General features: G+C 44.2%; 1 pseudogene; it reads right to left on the bottom strand.

Moving 5' to 3' along the window:
* Window positions 1-231: 231 nt before the first annotated feature.
* LOC147429162 (uncharacterized) lies at window positions 232-746 on the bottom strand (annotated as a pseudogene).
* Window positions 747-18,932: the final 18,186 nt, after the last annotated feature.

The following is an 18,932-nucleotide window of genomic DNA, read 5'->3' as shown; positions in this document are numbered from 1 at the left end:
TGGTCTGATATGCAGAAGTATTAAAAGCTTAGAGAAAATTAAATAGAAATGATAAAAAAAGTGACCTAAAATAGCTCAGATTCATTGAATATTTCCAAGCGAGACAACAATCCTATACAAAAGTTTAGATAAAATGATTGTTACCATTTTTTCTTGGGAACACATTGGCTATTTAAGGATACATTATATGGTGCAAGCTATATGAATCATATATAGCCTATTATATAGGTATCATGATGCCTCATAGGGCATTGCATTGTAAATTGTTTCATGTAGTTCTAGAGAGAAATAATATGTCTTTGATGTAGCATCTACCAAAGGCATGTCAAACTTGATTGCATGAACAAGGTGAAAGTATAGGTTAGTAGCTCCTTTATCGCCAAGAAGAGTGTAGTGATTTGGGTGCCCCTCTTTCTGCTAATAATACGACATTGTGACAACATAAGTGTTTTTCCACATTTGTTTTTCCTCTTATCGCTTACAATGCTTTTTGTTATCCACTTTCTCTTTGTACATCACAATAGAAAGAACTCTACACCTTCTACATTGCCAGCTTTCACATTGATTGCAAAGTTATCACCTTCATTGAGATACTCACTTAGCATATCCTAATCTCCCTCAAACATCGCATCATCATCGTTCAATACCTTAGTCTCTCCTAGTAGCTCAAAGAGTGGTTTCAACTCCTTATGTGTCCACTTTCCTACATATGATTTGCTACAACATGTCCTCCAATTTCCCTTCATACAAGCATTACAAAAACAAGAAAGCCGCCCGGTCCTTACTTGAGTAGGATCATGGCGAGAAAACCCTTTAATGCAGTGGAGTGATTGAGATCTTGTTACTGTGTCACAACCCCATAGATTGTACCTATCCACATCCCCTTCTTTCATCAACCAAAATATCCTATTTATAAGAGAACTTTCTTTATATGGATTGTGCATAAGATGTAGCTGCAACATTGGGATAGTTTTATCGTCAAATACGCAACCACGTCTGCTGCAGCTTGCCTAAGAACATCTACATCACTCTTAAGTTTCTCATGTGTAAGGGCTCTCTTTATCACAGCACCAGTGCCATGCTCCCCCTTTTCATGGCCATCTTTGTATCTGTTAGCTGGTACATATCTAGCAACAGAGTAAAATGGCCTTGCAACCCTGAATTGTGAAGCTGCACCGTTTGAACACGCCCAATGATTCTTGAATTGTGAAGATTCACCATCTAATTGTTACTGTATACATGTGGTAGTGATGTGTGTGAACACACTTAGGATCGTCGGGGAATTTTTCCCTCACTAGGAGGTTTTTTTTCCCGTGCATTGTATATACGCCCATCACAATAGGCTATCTTATCTTTCCATTGCACATTAAGTAATACACTCTCTGTTGTGTGTAAGCTGTGTGTGTTTTCCTGCAACCCTAATTCCAACAATTGGTATCAGAGCAAGTTGCATCCTCCCGAGCTTAGTTGCCAACAACTCTAGCACACACCTACTCACTTTGCTCAGATTTTTGATTCAAGCTCATTTTGGCCTTCATTTCCACTATAGGCAGTACAGCACATGCTATTTCATCGTTTTGTGCAAAATTTTTGTTAGTGTTGTTTTTTGCGTAACAAGTCCCTTACAATCTTCTATGGTTTGTGCTATATAGCATGTCTTGTTACCACTTATTCTCCTCTTTTTAATAAGTTTTCACATCAAGTGCAACATTCTCCATGGTTGACAACAACACAAATGTGTTCAAGATGTTTGATGTTGTGGATGGAGACATTTAACCCTATGTGGTCTTATATGATGTAACATGTTATTGTGTCAAATAGCGTTTGGAATATTGTGCAGGGCATTGATGTATGTTCTGGTTCTAAAGAGATAGGGGATGTTGAGGATGTTGTATATTTTGGTGGCAAGTTCGTTTTGCTGATAGAGTTGTTTTTCCTATGGCTGAGCAAGCTTGTTGGGATGTAAAAGATGCACAGGCTTATGCATTTATTGCATTGTCTGTGAAGTGCACTATTACTCCTCACATTTGTTTAAAAAAGCTTCAAAATAGTCTTGGGATATTCTGGCTAGTCTTTATGCAAGTTCCAATGAGGCAAAAATTGCATTGCTGTGTAAAGAGTTGGAGTCAAAGATTATGCATGAGGAAGATGAAATGGACACTTTCCTTGCTAATGTGTGTCAAGGATATAAATGATCAACTTATATCTGCAGGTGAAGTCATTTTTTATAGTTCCCTTGTGCAGACTATTCTTGATGCTTTGCCAAATTCATACCAGACTTTTGCTAGTACTTGGAGTCTTATGACCTAAGGAAATCCAGACACTGTCAAGTTTGATGCATTATGTACATTGTTGTTGCAAGAGTCACTTTCCCAAAAAATCAAGGCTAAACAGCATGCAGTTGAACAAGCTTTTATTGTTGCTCAAAGAAAAGGTGGTAACAGCAATGTAACCACTTCTCATGGTTCTTCGATGAGTGGAAAATCTTATGTTCCTAATGCTTCTACTGATGGCAGCACTTCGTCTCGAAATTCTAGTGATAAGGGCAAAAAGAAGATGCATTGCCATTATTGTAAATCTAATGATCACTTGATCAAGCAATGTCAAAAATTGAAGGCAAAAGAGGCTAGATCAACTATAGGATCTAATACTAGTGCAGCTATTGTAGAGTCTTCTATGAAAGCAGATTGTGATGCTGATGTAGATGCAAAGTGATATTTTTGTGCAAAGTGTACTTATGATCCTGTTTTCCATAATGCATGCATATCATTTGTTACAGATTCACATGTGTGGTATTTTGGTAATTGTGCTACAAAGCACATTACCTCACATCATGATTTGTTTAACTCTCTTGAGTATGTCCCTCATGGGAATTCAGTCACTTGTGCCAACAATGCCTCTTATTCGGTAAAGGGAGTTGGAAAGATTGTGCTTACTATTGCAAATGGTAGTTCTTTCACACTTTTTGATGCATTGTATGTGCCGGGGATCAAGAAAAATATTTTTTGTGTATTTGCACTTGCTAGACTTGGACTTCTAGTCAAATTTTTGGATGACAGATGTACTATACATTATCTCAGTTTTGGTGATGAAATTGTTGCATCTGGCATTTTATGTGGTAGGATGTATAAGCTCACTTGTATGACAAGTGTGGGTATAATTTTGCAAATATTGTGCCTTTTCTATGTGCGTTGGTAGCTCATTTTGATTGGGATGTACATCAGTCAGACATTGTTACTGCTTTCTTGAATGGTGACATATTTGAGGAAGTTTATGTAATGCAACCTCACGGTTTTGTCATTAAAGGGTAGGAAGATAAAGTGTGTAAATGTAAGAAATCTTTGTATAGGTTGAAAAAATCTCTTCATGCTTGGTATGAGAAGGCTAACCTCAAGCTGACACTCATTTGGTCAAATGAGGCTTTTGTAACATTCCAACAAAAAACACATTGTATGTAAAGCATGAGGGTGATGTACTTCTCATTTTCGTTCTCCATGTGGATGATTTGTTGATCACTAGACCAAATGAGATACATATTTTTGAAATTAAGGATTGTTTGAATGCTACTTTCAAGATGAAAGATTTGGGGCTGTTGCATCATTACTTCGGTATATAGTTTAAGCAGTGTGATAGTGGTATTTCCTTGTGTCAGACAAGCTACATAGAGACATTACTATGTAAGCTCATGCTGCACCCACACATATTTGGGGTCAGAACCAAGCAAAGAGAGGGCTTGAAGGATTCTTCAGGCTCTTCTTTGTTTGGTTCTGACCCAAGAGAATATATAAGTACAATTCACGGTATCTCCGTGTCCATTCGGCATAGAGGGTAAGAACCAAGCGAAGGGGCCCTTGGAAAGTATTAAGGCCCCTATTTGCCTAGTTTTAACCCGTGCATTGAGAGGCCAGGTCAGAACCATGCAAGAGTATTAGTTATTCATTTAATACACTATCTGAGAATAGTTGGCTTAGTTATCAATAACTGATAACGAAGCCTCGTGTGTCCATAGCCTATCTAAGCCCACTCACTCACGATAACAGAGCAATAAATGAGTAACCATAGCCTTGCAGGGTCAGACAAGGGGTCATTATTCCGCTATGCTTTGAGCCTCACAACTATGCATGGAGAATCTCAACTCATTGTTATTGTGCTCCGACCTAAACGACTAGTCTCCCCTTGTGCCCTAACCCCGTGATGAAGGTGCGCACAAATGTGAAACACACAGGAAGAGAAAAGCTAGCTAAGAGGCGGGAGGGGGAGAGAGAGAGAGAGAGAGAGAGACAGAGAGAGAGAGAGAGAGAGAGAGAGAGTGAGAACCTGTCTCTACAATATCCAATGGCACTGAGGTGGATGGGGATGCAGCAACTAACAGCAGACAAAAAGCTTTGGATGTTGCTGAGAGCCCGATCCCAAGAGGTGACTGAGAGCAAGATTGCAAAAAGATGAAGGCAAGGGCGACAGCGATGTGGCAGTAACAGACTCAAAGCTTTGGAGGTTGTTACTGAGAGAAACATCAAGAGAGGTGGCTGAGAGAAAGATCACAAAAAAGGTAAGGCCGATTTGTTTCTCCTATTTGGAGATGGAGATGGAGACCCCTAACTCCAAAAGGACACGTGGGTTGGCCTCACACAAGGACAACTAGTGTAAATGCAAACAGACTCTCATGCAGTACGGTCCACCAAAGGTCATGAAAATAGAAATGATGCTCATTAAGGAGGTGCATGGTCATGGGGGATTCACTAACATTGTAGAGGAGATGCCATCTACGTGCATCCCCTTAAGATAACCCCCCCTATATACGGTCCCTTACGTGGTAGCTCAACCCTCTATCTAGGAAGATTGAAGTGCTAATATAACCCCTAATGTACAATCTCTATAGTATTAACATGACCCCCCTACCTTATATGTACAAACAATTCAATAGCTTAAAGAAATCTCTAAGAATACCTAGAGTTTTTTTTACCAAAGTTTCCCATGTACAGAGACCAAATTTAGAGAGAGAGAGAGAGAGAGAGAGAGAATATTAATCACTAGACGAAAAAAGGATAGCACTTGTATTCCCTAAAGTGACCTCTCTCTCTCTCTCTCTCTCTCTCTCTCTCTCTCTCTCTCTCTCTCTCTCTCTCTCTCTCTCTCTCTCTCTCTCTCTCTCTCTCTCTCTCTCTCTCTCTCTCTCTCTCTCTCTCTCTCTCTCTCCCCCCCCTTAAATGTACCGTATGCGCATGAAAGTTTGGATGGCTACCCCTATTGTATATGCTTATGCACTCTTGCCAAATACCCCCCTATTGTACACTCATGTGTTACCGTACCGAATAGACTAGTGAATCCCTCGTGCACATGGTCCAAAGTTTAGAGGTAGGTAGCCCCGCCTTTGAGTGTTAGCCTACTCCCGGCTTGCATTTTAACTCTACCCCCACCTCAGCTGAGCCTTCGTGCAGTGTGCAAACAATAAAAGGACAAGTACTCTCGCTTACTTGCCGGGTCCTCTTTTTCCAATTTGTCAATGCAGATCTATCTCTATAGAGTGCTCAGGTATCCTATCATTCTTTTCTGCAGTTCAAATTTGAAAGGTTAGTACCATGCGAATAGGGGCGGTAGAACTCTGTTTTGGGCTTTGATCCACTTGGTACTAACCATATTCCTTGCAATTATGTTTTTGTTGTGCTATTTATAGATCTTTTAGTTTTTTCTTTGATTCAAATTTGCAAGGTCAGTTCCAAGAAAATAGGGACATCATTATTGTATTTGATGCTCTGGTTTGCTTGATATTGACCATAATATTTGTAGTTGTGTTTGACACGTGGATCCCCTTATGTGAACGTAACATTTTCTCACATAATGTGGTTGTTTCTTCATTATGCTATGTGTAAAGATGGCTCCTGAAAAGGCCACACCTAGAAACAGGTGATTCCTTGCATGCTCAAGAAAGAAGACGCCCAATACGAGGCGCACAGATGCATCCTACAGGAGCTGTTAAGGATCAAGAGGACTATGTGTGCTATATAGCATAATTGTGTGTAATAATAGTGGAATGTTCCTATCTATGCTATTATGCGTGCTATGTAGAAGGACTCTATTATAGTATGAGAGCATCACATGTGCTATATAGTAGATGTTTGTGTAATAATAGCACAATATCCATGTTTATGCTCTTGTGTGTGCTATGCTATAATAAGAGAGCACTATGTGTGCTATATAGTATATGTATGTGCAGTATTATCCAAAAAACCCAATCTATGTTATGTAGTAGAACTATATGTAAGTATAAAAATGCATATTTATCTATGCTACTAAGTGTGATATATAGAAAAATGTAATTCTAATGCATATTATTCTTTTTCAAGAAGACACATTATTTTTTTAGTTTTAAAGATAGCCACCCACAGGTGAGAGTTGGGCAAAGGTCCTTTGAGAATTTGAAGCCTTGGTTTGTGCAAAAGTTGAAAGATCAAAATATTTGATGTTGTGTACACCATATTATGGCTGATGTACTTCAAAGATGCATTTAATACTATGCACTGAAGTGATTTTTGTTTTCATGGAAAGTCATGTACATGTGAATCCAATGTTTGCAAATGAAATGGTGTTAATGTAGAATGTTTTGCTATCGAGCACTCATTTTAGGGGATCACAAAGTTGTGGGAATCATGCACATTTACAAAGGCTAACAGGGATATGTTTTGTAGCCACAAATTCTTGATGGGCCAATGAAAAAACTAACATCAAATTAGAGAATGTTTGAAGGTATTTCCTTTAAATGCCATTATATTTGTAGTAGACTTTGCTTACTTGTTCAAAAAGAAAAATAGAATACAGTCCATGCATTGGCATACTAACCAGTGCACCATTTGGTTCACATAACATTGCGTAGAAACAGAGATGATAGTATTATCGAGCATATGTATTTTCAAATCTTTGACAATAAGAAACACAGTAGGCTATTTGTGCATCATTGTTTTCTTCTTTTTGATCAATGGCTTATAGATTAGGGGCTGAATTTCAAGAAGCACTGGGTATGGTCAGTGTTGAAATTAGGGCTGTAGGAAAACACACACAGTTTTGAGAAGACGAAGGAAGCTCAAGGCACAAGAAAAAGAGTATATTACTTAATGTGCAATGGAAAGTTAAGATAGCCCTAGAGTGATGAGTGCATATACAATGCACGGGGGGAAAAACAACCTAATGAGGAAAAAAATTCCCCGACGGTCCTAAGTGTGTTCACACACATCACTACCACCTGTATATGGTAAAAAATACCTCCCTGGGAGTGACGTGGCGAATGAGAGTTGGCATATAGAGCATAAGGAAGTGCCATGCCTTAAGGACATGATTAGTCCACAAAGGGGAGTAAGCCCAAAGCTTTGTAGAAAGATTCAATCTTTTAATGAGACAATGTCTATGTGAAAAGATCTACAAGGTTGTCTTGTGTTGGCACATAAGCATGAAACAAAAACCACTCATGGACACTCACGTGTCAAAACAACCATCCCAATTTGAGTCCAAAAAATCATATAAATCTGGCAGCAATAATCCTCCCTTGGGATAAAACAAGCGAAGATGTAAAGTGCCACTCAAGTAGCAAAAAATCATCTTGACAGCATGCCAATGCTTAGACCCTGAGCTATGCATAAATATACTGACTTGTGAGACTGCAAACTAAATATTCGACCTCGTGTTGCATACATAAATAAGGCAGCCAACAACAGTTTGGTAAAGAGTGACATCGACAGGTTCACCAGCATCATGAAGACTCAATTTCAAACCTGTTTCCATGAGAGTGGCAGTAGGTTTGCAACTCTCAAGTTTGGTACTGAGACGATCACCTTGTGTTGCGGTATAGGTGTCTGTGCCTTGCCCGACCGCCCAGAGTCTGGGCGCCCACTGACTTGTATACCTTAAACATAGCATAAGTGTATAGGGGGCTGCTCACTCTTTGGAGTCTCCCCACCCATATCTGTGTGTCATGTGTCTCCTTCTCTCTCTCACTCTCCGTCTGTGGTGCTCCCCGATCCCCTTCAATTGGTATCAGAGCTATGGTGACCGCGGAGAGCACGACGGCTTTGAGAGCTTCGAGACAATAGCTCGCTCGCTCTCGACAGTAGAGAGATTAAGAAAGCTTGGAAGCTTTGTGAGAATGCAATGGGGGCTTGTGAGCTCAGTTGAGAGTGATGTATGCTCTTGTGGAAGCTCAGAAAGGAGTGTGGAAGATTGTGTGTAAGTGAAGGTGCTGCCCTAAAAACTGTGTGCGCAGCAGCACTGTTTTCCGATTCGTTTTTCTCCTTGTAGAATGCAGATCTGAGAATTCTGTCCCTATCCCATCCGTTTCGACGTGGTCTACAACTTTGCAGAAGAAACTTTTTGCAAATTCCTCACCGTTTTGTTGATATTCAGCTCAGACTGACTGTATACAGAAATTCCAGATTTTCTGTTGTCGCATTGTGTGCGAGTTTGATGCACTTTTGGAAGCACGGGAGATGCTTGAAGTTGAGTGCATAAATTCTAAGCTGAAGATGCAATTGCAGCTTGTGTTAAGCTTGTGGTTTGAGGGTTTTTTGATAGACTTGGGCAACGAAGTACGGAGGCGTTTACACACCACCGAGGCGGTCTCTTGAGAGACGCAGTTTTTTGGAGCACAGAGGTGGAGCTTCTTTCACTGGTTTTCACAGGATACTTTGGCAGTGATTTTGTGCTTGGATTCATGGTCTTTGTGGATGGTTTGCATATGGTTATGGCGCATGGTTGATACCCATTATACATGCATTTTGACGAGCACTTTCAAGTGCCGGTGAGCTCTCTTGAGAGCATTGTTTTCGCATTGATCAAGTTTCCGGATTGCAAATCTTTTGGCGTTTGCTTATGCGCGGTCACTCTATTGATGTATGTTGAGTGTAGTTTGATGCGCATTGATTGCTCATTGTATTGAGCTTGCAGGACAATGGTTATTTTGTGTTGATAGCCATTGTGCGTCGAAACTCTGGCGAAATTTTCCCAGGAGTTTTATGCGTATCATTTATGCGATCTAGGTAGAGATTGCAGGTTGCACTCAGCATTTGCGTGCGGTGTTCTCTGTAGGTGGGAGATTTGTGCGTGTGTATGCATCGATACCGCACAGTGTGGGCTTGTTGATTAGCTCACAGATTGCAGTGTGATACTAGAGCATGCGAGGCTTGTATTGACATTGCGGGAGCTCTATTTTGGAGTGTGTCTCACAGGTTTTACATTGTGTTTCTGCCCATATTTGTAGACATTTTCCAGGTGTTGTTGGTGAGGTGGTTTTTCTTTCTAGTTTTCTACATTGTGCTCATGGCAGAGACAGGTGATCGATCAGATTGTGACCTCTCACAGATGCGCGTGTTTGATGGGTCAGACTTTGCGGCATGGAGAGAGTGTATGCTTGATGCATTGACACAGCGAGGGTTGCATCGACCATTGAGTGGTGATGCAGGTAGACCTTCAAACATGTCTGACGATCAATGGCAGGAGCTAAAGGAGATGGCACTATCTACGCTCTCTTTGCACCTTGTGAAATCTGTATATGCTCTTGTTATGTATGAGACTACTTCGAGAGCACTTTGGCGCAGATTACATGATATGTATGATAGATCTGAGTCATCACGGACTCGTGTGAGACATGTACATTCACGAGCACGTCGATAGGTGACATGTTGGTATTGTGGTCATTCTGGACACGTTAGACGGCGCTGTTTTCGTCGTATGCGACATCGTAGGAGACATGGCAGTCTTAGAGATGTATGTAGTGATGCCATGGACTCAGTTGCTTTGACAGTTAAGGCACATGTAGTGTCGGAGTATACTAGTGACGAGGATGTCACTTTTACCTCGAGCTATGCACGAGATGCTATACATGTGGATAGTGCACTCCCTTCGCAGTGGTTGCTAGACGCAGATGCTATTTTTCATGTCACGCCGCATCGTGCATGGTTTTGTAGCTATTCTAGCGGGATGCTTGGCAGTGTACGTTTGACCGATGGATCGGTGCATGCGATAGCAGGTGCAGGAGATGTGAGACTGTCATTACCGAGTGGTGCATCTTACTTGTTACGACATGTGCGCTATGTACCAGATTTGACAGTGAGTTTGATCTCGATTGGTCAGCTTAGAGATTGTGGATGTCAGATTTCGCTACAAGAGCGAGATTTTGTGATGCATTTGGGTTCGCTAGTGATTGCGAGAGGTGTCAGGAGTGGTACAGGTTACCCATTGCATGTGGATTACGGGAGAGACGGTGTTGTCTCTGTGATCATGCAGCCAGGTAGACAGCGAGAGAGCAGGCGAGTCTCTTTTGCTTGTGGGTTGCAGGATGCTTTGCATGGGGTGCAGAGTAGTGAGCTCATTGTGCACACAGTTGGGGCACGACTTGACCAGTCACACACAGAGGTGACAGAGTCAGACATGCATGCTTTGCTAGTGACTGAGCAAAGCAGAGAGTCAGTTGTGTGAGATACTTCTATGCAGGATAGACAGGTAGAGCAGTCTTGCTCTAGTGAGTCACGACAGGAGGACGTTGTGCAAGAGTCTATGCATACGGAGTTAGAGCATGAGAGCTCTAGTGAGTCACAGCAGATTGAGTGGTCATGCTTGCAGTGGATGATTGCAGAGGAGGCTGAGATGTCAGCGATTATGCAGTCATTCCTTTCTATGCTCGACAGTGAGCATGGGGATATAGTTGTGCAGGATATGTCTTCCAGCAGACACCTAGAGCAGCTGGTTTGCTCTGAGGTAGCACGACAGGTTGATGCGTCTTTTGCAGACAGTCAGGAGATGCATGTGGCTGACATGCCTTGTCAGTCAGAGATGCCTATTTCCAGGGATATATATGTTGATGCATGCTCCGTAGAGCTAGCAGGGCCCGCTAGCATTGCTTCAGCATTCGGTGGTCTCATGTATGAGATGTTGATCTTGAGACCGTATATCGCAGCTGTAGTGGGAGCATTTGCAGTTGGGGTTGTCAGTCGTTTGTTGACTGATGATGGCATAGTGCACGAGGGATATATGCAAGTATTGTGTACATACTTGCAGTACGTGTGCGGTACGTCTGGTGGTGTATGGACTTACACGGGAGCAGGACAGCCGGATGCACACGATCATAGCCAGCCAGTGGGCATCGGTTGAGAGCGGTTTTCTCTCACCTTTTGTAGTCTTTATACTAGGTTCTCTTGCTTAAAAGCACATTCACCTTTAAGTGGGAGGTTGTTGGGGTATAGGCGTCTGTGCCTTGCCCTGCTGCCCAAAGTCTGGGCGCCCACTCACTTGTATACCTTATACATAGCATAAGTGTATAGGGGGCTGCTCACTCTTTTGAGTCTCCCCACCTAAAACTGTGTGTCGTGTGTCTCCTTCTCTCTCTCACTCTCCGTCTGTGGTGCTCCCCGATCCCCTTCACCTTGGTCAAAACCAAGTGAATATGGGCTCTGGGGGATTCTTTATGCCCTTACTTGCTTGGTTTTGACTTTTACCACATCCTCAAATCTACTAAACAAGCGGGTCAGAACCAAGGAAGTAAATACCTTTAGAGTATTAACTAAGCCTCTTGCATGGTTTTAACCAGGCCTCTCAACGCACGGGTCAAAACCAGGCAAATAGGGGCCTCGATAATATCCCAAGGGCCCTCTTTGCTTGGTTGTTCTAACCCTCTGTGCCGAATGGACACGGAGATACCATGAATTGTACTAATATAGTCTCTTGGGTTGGAACCAAGCAAAGAAGGGCCTGAAGAATCCTTCAATCCCTCTCTTTGCTTGGTTCTCATCCCAAATATGCATGGGTGTAGCGTGGATAGTACCGAGACGATCACCTTGGTCAGAACCAAGCAAATATGGTCCCTGGGGATTCTTTACGCCCTTACTCACTTGGTTCTAACTTTTACCACGTCTTCAACTCTACTAAACAAGCGGGTTAGAACCAAGCCAGTAAATACCTTTAGAGTATTAAATGAATAATTAAGCCTCTTGCATGGTTTTGACCAGGCCTCTCAACTAGGCAAACATGGGCCTCAATAATTTCCCAAGGGTCCCCTTTGCTTTGTTCTAACCCTTTGTGCCATATGAACACAAAGATACCGTGAATTATACTGATATATTCTCTTGGGTCAGAACCAAGCGAAGGGGGATCTAATATCCTTCTGTCTTGCTCTATGTATAAGTTGTCTATAAGTCCATTGGTGTAGCTCTAATAGGATGCGTCCACCATGTCTAGTGTGCTTAAAATACCCTGTTCTTGCCACATAGTGGGTCTTTTCCATGCCTTGTGTGGACCATATTGACAACGAGCCGTATGTTTTGACAAACTAAGGACCATGGTTGAAGAGTATGTGCTACATTGGAATAAAACAAAATGCTGAGTAGAGTAGGGATTTATGGAGCATATGTTGTTTGCATATGGAACATGATAACTCACCATGTAATGAGTGATATGTTGCCCACCCCACCCTGTCAAGTATTCCTTCTTCCAATCCAACAAGGATGCTTGAAATGATGTGAGCTTACTTTTGTCCCACGAATGTTGTTCAACGTAGTGGAAGATTTTATCGAGTGATTTCCACACGTTTGGCTTGTGATTTTGGATTGCCCCACCACCAACATTGTCTTTAACCACTCTATGTAATTGTTTCCATTTGTTGAACAAGATTCTCTTCTCCTTTCCCCACCACCTTATGGCCTTCACGTAGCCTATCGATGTTTTCCTTGGTACATTATAACGACCTTGAGACATCTTAGGGTCCTCTTCAATTTTGACATTGCTTCCAAGCAAACCAATGTTTGAGAGAACTTCCTCTAATGCTTTAATGACTCTTTTTGACTCACTCACTGGCTTTAAGGTCCATGCAAAACATATGTACAAATGGACCACCTTTTCAATTATTCTGCAGAGTGCATGGAGTGTACAAATGTGAACTCTACATAGAGGAATATCAAGCACTGGCCGAAAAGATTCATCTTGAAGATCTCTGTTGGGAGCTCTACTCCATTGCACACTCTCAAAAGATTGTGCATCGGTCATGTAGTATAAACATGGATTTGACACGGATGCATTGTGTGTTATGTTGTACATGCACTTAAGAGTCTTTAAGTCACCTGCCATGTTCCATTCAACTTTGTAGTCACCAAATTCTTCCACTAACATCACACCTCCGTTTCTTTGGTCACTGATGATAGAAGGAATCTGGGTTTGACTAAAAACCCAATGGAGGATTATCGACATGTAAGTAAAAAGGGACATAAAACCAAGAACCATACATGCAATATTTTTGTTATTATAGATTGAACCAAGTGTACCTCTAATGAACCTAGCATCAGAATATTGTTTTCGGATTGCACGCTTAAATATCATGGGTCCTCTTTGGTTATTAATGGATCCAAAACTCTGTTCATGAGGGTATTGTGAGTCTCTCTACCTTTCTTCTTTATGACCTCGCACTCATTGAGCTTCAAAGAAAACTTGAGAATCCTATTTCACTCCTCTTGAATCAAATCAAAGAAGTGAACTGCATACCTTTGCAATGCTTCAAGATCAACAAAGAGGTTGTTATGCTCATTATATTGTACCTCTCTCCTCCCCCCTTGCCTATGAATGTTGCTTCAATTTGGAATGGTGATCCAAGTTTCTCAAACACTTCATCATTTACGTGTTGACGTGCAGCCTTTACATGTGATGGCTTTGGAAGCAATGATCCTCTCTGTAATTTATTTTGAGACTTTTTAGCTAATGCTTTGAAGAGATCCATGTATCCCATTTGCGAGATGCCACTCTCATCAAGTATTGCTTGCACTTCCATTGGCTCCAGCTAATCCTCCTTCATGAAGGAGGTAAGGAGCCTCCTTTTCAATTTATCAAATTTATTCTGAGGTATCATCTCTTTAACTGCATGTTTTGTAACAAGGCAACTATAATGCACATCGGCATTGGAACTTACTTCGTTCGAGTTTGGATGTAGCAAAGTCTTGCAAAGAAAGCACTGTGCATCATGATCACTAATAAAAAGGTGTAAAGCATATATATGATACAAAAGCAGAACCAAACTTCGAGCTACCTTAAAGCTCCTATTCGTTTTTTCAGTCCGCCACTACCACTCTTCGTATTCTCTATGTTACATAGATCTTGTTTTCTTTTTCGAATCCCAAGCACGGTGTCTTTCACATGCAAACTTGTGATCTTCTTCTCAAGGCTTTGGATTGTCTCTCTGCTTGATGAAATCTTTTGAGTGCACACTTCATTAGGTTTCTTCAAGTGCATGTTCTCCATCGCTAGGAGGTTTAATTGCTTTTCCGCATTCAATCCTCGCATTTCCAAATGTTCATTGTATTCAAGTAGCCCATCCTTGTCATCGCCTATGAAATGTAAAAGGTTAGTGATGTTAACAAAGGGAGGTAGCGCACTTGTTGTAAGATCCTTTGGGTAAATAGACCCATCAACCCACAAATCCAAATGATGTTCCTTGTTTGTCCTTCTAAGTTCTTTCTCCCATTGAAATAAGAAAAAATCCTTCCTGGCATCACTCAAATGCATCATAGCAGAAAGGCTCGTTGCTGCTCCCGCTCGCCCCTCCCCCCCCCCCCCCCCCCCTCCCCTGCTCCCTCCCCCCCACCATTCTCCTCCCTCCCCTGCCTATGTGTTGCCTCTCGTCTGGCCCTTCCTACATGCTGCCCCATTTGCACATTGTTATGTCTATGCCCAGCCAGTGCACTACCCAGCCCGCTCACCCGCACCCCTCCCCCCACTGCTTGTTTGCTGCCCATTGGCAAAACAGCATGATGCACTCATTCGCTACCCGCTTCCTCCGCACACAGTGACCAACATCTCCATTCGCTCCCACCTTTGCGCACCTTTAGCTCCCCCCCCCCCCTAGAAGGCCTCGCCCATTCAGCCTTGCAGTGGAGTTCTCATTGGGACTTCACTCTCCAAGTCCTCAGGTGATTGTTTTCACGCCCCCTCTTTTCATGCTCAGCAGCAAACACAAATGGAAGATCCTGCTCCGCCCCAAAGGGACTCCTCAAAAGCCCCCTCGCTCGAACCTATAGAGCCCACCATTCGACTTGCTCTTTCACCAACAGAGCAATCGAGCCTCGCAGCAGAGGTGGAGTGCCTCCAGGAGACCTCCCTCATGTGCAGGATTCTCGGTACCAGACCCAGCAGAGGAGAGCTACATGATCTTCTCCAGGACCGCCTTCTCGTAGAGGTGGGCAAGATCTTCGATGTTTAGATCCTCGAACGAGGCTACTACCAGATTGAGTTTGAGACCTCCGAGATGGCATCCAAGGTCATAGCCATGATTCCTTGACCATCCGAGCAGTTTGAGCCCACTTTCAACATTGGATACATGGTTTTGATCGTGCTTCAGATGTTCTAGTAGAGAAGGCAGACATTCCCATCTCCATCTGCTTCCCTGTTTTGCGGAGGGAGTACCTACCACTTTTGTCCAGGATAGGCTTAGCGATTGGGACTGTCCTAGAGACACCTCGCATGATAGCCTCAGTAGTAGCTGCCAAGGCGGTTGGCATTCCCTCAGTTTGCGTTCTGGTTAGGGACACTCACACTCTCCCGAAGGTCATCCTACTTCCTAGGGTGAGTGGGGGTTGGTTTAGACAGAGCGTGGAGTATTCGGGCCTCCCGAATCAGTGCTTCATTTTTCAACAAATGGGCCATCTTGCAAAGGCCTGTCCACGGAGGAGGCCCTGACCTACATCACAAGCCCTAGCCCCAGCCTTCAAGGGTTGGCCAACAACTACAGGCAGAGACATAGAGCACACAGTCAGAGCCACCCTCCGAGCTGGTGCTCCAACGGAGGAGGGATGGTAGAAGGTTTGTGGTCGACAATGGCAGGGGCCACAACAACAGCCTGGCACTCAACATGGTCCTCAGGCACCAACCCAGTAGTAGTGAGCTCCCATGGGGAACCGATTTCGTCCCCTTGAGCAGGACGAGGTCCCTGCTCCAGCCTCTACCTTGGCTTCACCCTCGACAACCCCCCCTCCCCCCGAGTTCCCCCCCCCCCCCCCTCCTCCTCCGGCCGCTCTCTCCTCCCTGCCCCTCTACCTTTGACGACCCCCTTTGCCCACTCCTCCCCCTACTCCTACACCCTCCGCCCCTCCCGCTCCAGTCCCACAGTCAACCCAGGGTGCAGGGCCATCCCCGGCATCTAGGAGATCTCTTGGCAGCGCCTTTGCCACAAGTCGCTTGGCGAGAGAGGGACAGTTTTTCTTGCGACCCCCTCTTCTTGTACAGATGCCTCCCTTTGCAGTAGTCCCTCGTGGTGTGACGAGTTTCAACATTCGGCACCGATGGGAATTCTTTGCCTGCGACTTCACACGCTTTCTCGGTGATGCCTGAGCAGACTTTGAGGCAGCCTCCTTTAGGGTTCATGTTATGTTCCTTGCAGCTAGGGGGGTAGAGGCCTTGGACTCAGCGGTTGGCTTCTCTTTTCCCCTTTGCGGAAGCAACCAGACTGAGTGGACTCTCAACTCAGTGTTGGAGTGGTTATAGACACAGGCCCTAGAGTTCTCTCACCACATGGGAGACCTAGGAGTTACAGACATGCTTTAGACTCTTTCGCCATTGGATCACTATGCAGGTTCAAGGTTGCCTTGTTGGCTTCCAGAACATCTATGCGCCCAATGTGGCGAGTGCACGACCAGAGTTTTGGTCACAAATTGTTGAGTCTCTGCCGCACGCAGAGCAGTGGTGCATAGGGTCCTTCAACGTGTTGGAGGACCCCTCTAAGAGGATTGGTGGTAGCCATGCTATTGTGCATGGAGTTGAGTGGGAAGCTTGGGAGAGGTTTTGTATGACTCTTAAGGATTTTGGATGTGTGGCAGTATGCTAGCTTTGTGAGGCCCCCAGAAAACCTGGCTTTCTCCCGTTTGAACCGCAGAGTGGGAGGAGTGAATCTATCGCGGATAGATTGCTTCTACACTAGTGACCACTTCTGTGACTTGGGTGGGATAGTTGGCATACTGGCAAGGACTTTGTTCTTGGACCATGCACCACTGATCCTCACATTGGCTGATAGCCATAGGAGGGGGACCACAATGCTTCGCATCCCTAAGAGGGTCTTGCGGGACTCAACACTCAGAGAGCGTGTGGAGGCTCTTTGGATAGAGAGCCTAGACATACAGGATTATTCTACTGACAGAGTGGCCTCAGGACTAGCTAAGCTTAGTCGTTTCTTTCTCCAGGAGTCTTTGGCTTGCCTGCTGGCTGCAGCAAGAGAGGAGAAGTAGCGTCTCCGATGGGGTGTTGCTTCCTTGCAGAGGATGCAGGAGCAGCATCCAGATAGTCCTTGGGTGGAGGAGCAGTTATAGCAGGCTCACCAAGAGCTTTTTAGCACAGAGGAGTGGCGCCACGAGTTTGCTTTCCATCGACAGGCATCTCAGTGGACACAGGTGGGTGACAGAGTGACTGGTGCTTTCTTTGAGGAAGTGGGACCTTGGCATATGCACGCCAAGGTCAGTCAGTTGAGGAGGCCCGCTTGTCAGTTTCTTCTGACCCAGAGGACATGCGTGCAGTTGCTACTGACTTTTATCGTGAGTCACTGTCTATAGAGCCCCACTCACAACATTAGGATGCATGCACAGAGAGCAGGTGTGGGCACAAATGCCTTGTCTTGTGAGACTGAGGAGATGCATCAGAGGCTTGAGATACTACTTCATCTTGAGGAGTTGCACACGGCTCTTAGTGCACTCCCCCGTGGTAGCTGTCCAAGTGAGGATGGCTTGACTCCCAGTTTCTTGCTTGGCCCAGATCTCTGTAGTGTTTTTCAGTACATCTGTCACACAGGAGAGATGCTTGACAGCATGAGTAAGGGCCTGATCTACCTCATTCCAAAGGAGGGTGGCTCCTTGGATGAGATTCGACAGTGGTGCCCCATCACCATCCTCAATTGGGCCTACAAAATTCTTGCCAAGGCTCTGAGTTTGAGAATTCAGTCACTTCTAGAGAGCCTTATACATGGGACTCAGATAGGTTTTGTCAAGGAGCGTAGTATCCTTGACAACATCTTTACTTTTTGGGAGGCTTCAGCCCTAGAGTGGCTCCATGGTGAGGACCTAGTGATTCTTCTTCTCGATTTTGAGAAGGCCTAGACAGACTTGACTGGGACTTTCTGAAGGGCACTCTACGCAGGATGGGGTTCCCAAATTCTTGGATCAGAGGGGTGTCAGTTTTGTACAGATGGGCACACAGTCAGGTACTTTTGTCAGGAGGTGGAGGTTATTGCTTCATACTCACACATTCGGTTATACAGGGCTGCCCTCTTACCCCCTTCCTCTTTCTGTTCTATGTTGAGGTGATGAGCAGGTTTTTGGTGTCACAGCAGGTTGGTTTATGTGGCTTAGTGCTTCCTATTTGGGGAGATGAGCTACTGGACGCTGAGTTTGCAGACAACTTAGCATTGTACTTGGATGGCCGAGAGGCCAACCTTCATAGGTGTGAGCAAGCTCTTGAGACCTTTTGTTGTGCATCTGGCGCACTGATCAACTGGAGAAAGACAGTGGCTTTCTCGTTTGGTAGTGCTCATATACCCGATTGGATGCCAGGTCAGGGTTTCAGGTGGATTACCCCAGGGACTGCAGTTCGATACTTGGGTTGTCAGGTTGGTTTGGACTTGTCTCCTGAGCAGCAAATTGCTCCCCTCCTCCTGTCTATCAGGAGGAAGTTGTTGCATTGGAGCTCCGCACACTTTCTCCGGCATATAGAGTTGTAGTGGCCAACCAGGTGTTGTTGGCTACCATGTGGTACATCACTTCTTGTTGGATCTTCTCGAGTTCTTATATCATCCAGGTAGAGAGGCTAATCAGGAACTTCCTTTGGTCATGGCATGACACTCAGATAGCCCGGGCCAAAGTGGCTTGGCAGGTCATCACGCTTCCTTGTTCTCAAGGAGGGCTTGGGATAATAGACCCAGCACAGCAAAGCAG

Source organism: Adiantum capillus-veneris, chromosome 22 (assembly GCF_014529385.1).
Source record: "Adiantum capillus-veneris isolate H3 chromosome 22, ASM1452938v2, whole genome shotgun sequence".
In the NCBI taxonomy this organism is placed as follows: domain Eukaryota; kingdom Viridiplantae; phylum Streptophyta; class Polypodiopsida; order Polypodiales; family Pteridaceae; genus Adiantum; species Adiantum capillus-veneris.
Note: the sequence above shows the minus strand (reverse complement) of the source record. Positions and strands in the feature narration are given on the sequence as shown.